Source organism: Apium graveolens, chromosome 8 (genome assembly GCF_009905375.1).
Source record: "Apium graveolens cultivar Ventura chromosome 8, ASM990537v1, whole genome shotgun sequence".
NCBI classification, from domain to species: domain Eukaryota; kingdom Viridiplantae; phylum Streptophyta; class Magnoliopsida; order Apiales; family Apiaceae; genus Apium; species Apium graveolens.
In genome coordinates this window covers 218967443-218970734 of record NC_133654.1, presented here as the reverse complement: position 1 = coordinate 218970734, position 3292 = coordinate 218967443, and the positions used below count along the sequence as shown (strand labels likewise).

The 3292-nt window shown below is 42.0% G+C and overlaps 1 pseudogene; it reads right to left on the bottom strand.

Annotated features, from left to right (window-relative positions):
* Positions 1 to 466: 466 nt before the first annotated feature.
* LOC141681711 (small nucleolar RNA R71) lies at positions 467 to 580 on the bottom strand (annotated as a pseudogene).
* Positions 581 to 3292: the final 2712 nt, after the last annotated feature.

Below are 3292 nucleotides of genomic sequence, written 5' to 3'. Positions count from 1 at the left end.
AATAGATAAAGCTCTTGACTCTCCGGAGAAGATAATTTTTGAAGATTCGGATAAAGAGAGTGAAAAGGAAGAACCTGAAATAATGGGTGATCGTCTAACTCAAGCTGATCCAGCTCTTATGGACTTTTCTCGGCCTAAAATTGATGATATTCAGTCAAGCATCATTCATCCGGCTATTGAGGCCAATAATTTTGAAATCAAGCCGACACTATTCAGATGGTGCAGAATTCTATTTCTTTCGGAGGGGCTGCGACTGAAGATCCCAACATGCATATCAGGAATTTTGTCGAGATCTGTAGTACTTTCAAATATAATGGTGTCACTGATGAGGCTATCAAGCTGAGGTTTTTCCCATTCTCTCTGAGGGACAAAGCTAAGGACTGGTTACATTCTTTACCATCTGGGTCCATCACTACTTGGTAAGATCTTGCGCAAAAGTTTCTGGTAAAGTTCTATCCAATGGCCAAAACTGCAGCTATGAGGAGTTCTCTTACTCCGTTTGCGCAGCAACCAGGAGAATCTATGTGTGAAGCTTGGGAGCGCTACAGGGAGATGTTGAGAAGTGTCCACATCATGGTATGCCTGACTGGATGGTGATCACTAGTTTCTACAATGGTTTGGGGGTCCAATCTCGACACATGCTCGATGCAGCTTCTGGAGGCGCCTTGTGGGCCAAAAGCTATACCAAGGCCTAAAATCTCATTGAAACTATGGCTGCAAACGAGTATCAAAACCCAACTCAAAGGATGATGCCTGGGAAAGTAGCAGGTATTCTGGAAGTCGATGCAGCTACAGCTATTGCAGCACAGCTCCAGGCGCTATCTATGAAGGTCGATTCTTTAACCAACTATGGCGTAAATCAAATAGCTAGTGTCTGTGAGCTTTATGCAGGCTCTCATGCTACGGATCAGTGTTCTCTTGTTAATGAATCTGTTCAGTATGTGAATAATTTTCAGAGACCGCAGCAGCCTGTGCCCGCTACTTATCATCCTAATAACAGAAATCATCCCAATTTCGGCTGGAGCAATAATCAGAATGCTGTTCAGCAACCATATCAGCAAGCTGCAAATAAACAGTTTAATCCACCTGGATTCCAGCAACCTCAACAATTTGCTCAAAGGCAAACATATTCTCAATAAGGAGGTGTTGCTCCACCTTCTAGTACTGATTTCGAGGAGTTAAAGCTGTTGTGCAAAAGTCAGGTTGTTTCTATCAAGACCTTGGAAAATAAAATTGGACAAATAGCCAATTCCTTGTTCAATTGTCAACCTGGCATACTTCCCAGCGCGACTGAAGTGCCAGGCAGGAAGGAAGCTAAAGAGCAAGTCAAAGCTGTCACCTTAAGGTCTGGAAATGTTGCTGATGCTGAAAAAGCAAAAGATGTAGAAGTTGAAGTTGTAGATGAAGAAGAAAAGCAAAAGGAGAAAGAGGGGGAACCAAGGAAGTCTACTGTTGAACACACTCTGCCTGAGGGTAATATAGGGGAGAAACAACTCTATCCTCCACCATATTTTCTTAAGCAATTGCAAAAACAAAAGATGGACAAGCAATTTGGTAAGTTTCTGGAGGTGTTCAAGAAACTTCACATTAACATACCTTTCGTTGAGGCTCTTGAGCAAATGCCTAGTTATGCGCAATTCATGAAAGGTATTCTTTCGAGGAAGGTGAAACTGGATGATCTTGATACCGTTGCTCTAACGGAAGAGTGCAGTGTCGTTCTGCAACAAAAGTTACCTCCAAAGCTTCAGGATCCAGGTAGCTTCACCATTTCTTACACCATTGGCAAGTTGTCATTTGACAAGTGCCTTTGCGATTTGGGAGCAAGCATCAATCTGATGCCGTTGTCTATCTTCAAAAAGCTGAATTTGCCTGATCCGAAGTCCGCCTACATGTCTCTACAATTGGCTGATCGTTCGATTACATATCCACGAGGCATTGTGGAGGACGTGCTAGTAAAGGTGGACAAGCTCATCTACTGAGGAAGCACCTACTTTGGAGCTTAAAATATTGCCTGAATACTTGAGGTATGCTTTTTTAGGTGAAGCATCTACTTTGCCTGTTATTATTGCATCTGACCTTTCAGGTAGTGATGAGGACAAGCTCTTGAGTATTATGAGAGAATTCAAATCAGCTATCCGGTGGACTATAGCAAATATAAAAGGGATCAACCCTTCGTACTGTATGCATAAAATTCTGCTAGAGAAAGGTAGCAAGCCGACTTTTGAGCAACTGCGAAGGCTTAATCCTATAATGAAAGAAGTGGTGAAGAAAGAAATTCTAAAATGGCTAGATGCAGGAATCATATATCCTATTTCTAACAGTTCTTGGGTGAGCCCCGTGTAATGTATACCTAAGAAAGGAGGTATTACTGTGGTAGCAAATGAGAAAAACGAGCTCATCCCTACTCGAACAGTCACAGGATGGAGGGTATGCATGGACTACAAGAAGTTGAATAAAGCCACGAGGAAGGATCACTTCCCTTTTCCATTCATTGATCAGATGTTTGACAGGTTAGCTGGTCATGAGTATTATTGTCTTCTGGATGGCTATTCGGGCTACAATCAGATTTGCATTGCACCAGAATATCAAGAGAAGACCACCTTCACTTGTCCATTTGGCACATTTGCTTTTCGCAGAGTTTCTTTTGGCTTATGTGGTGCACTTGCCACTTTTCAGAGATGCATGATGGACATATTCTCTAATATAATTGGAAATAATGTCAAAGTATTCATGGACGACTTCTCTGTCTTTGGACATTTGTATGATGAATGCTTGAATAATCTCCGTTTGGTGCTCAAAAGGTGTGTTGAGACCAATCTGGTGCTCAATTGGGAAAAATGTCACTTCATGGTGTGATAAGGCATCATTCTTGGGCATAAGGTCTCTAGTAAAGGTCTTGAGGTGGATAAAGCCAAGGTGGGCATCATTGAAAATCTTCTGCCACCTATTTATGTGAAAGGAACCCGTAGCTTTCTCGGTCATACGAGTTTTTATCGGTGTTTCATCAAGGACTTCTCTAAGATATCTAAGCCGTTGTGCAATTTGCTCGAGAAAGATGTGCCTTTAAAATTTGATGATAAATGATTGGCATCATTTGAGACTCTCAAGAAGAGTTTAATCACCACACCAGTTATTACGGCACCTGACTGGAGAGAACCTTTTGAGATGATGTGTGATGCAAGTGATTATGCAGTGGGAGCAGTTCTTTGGCAGCGAAAGACTAATATCTTTCATGTGGTCTACTATGCTAGTAAGACGCTAAATGGAGCCCAACTGAACTACACTACTACTG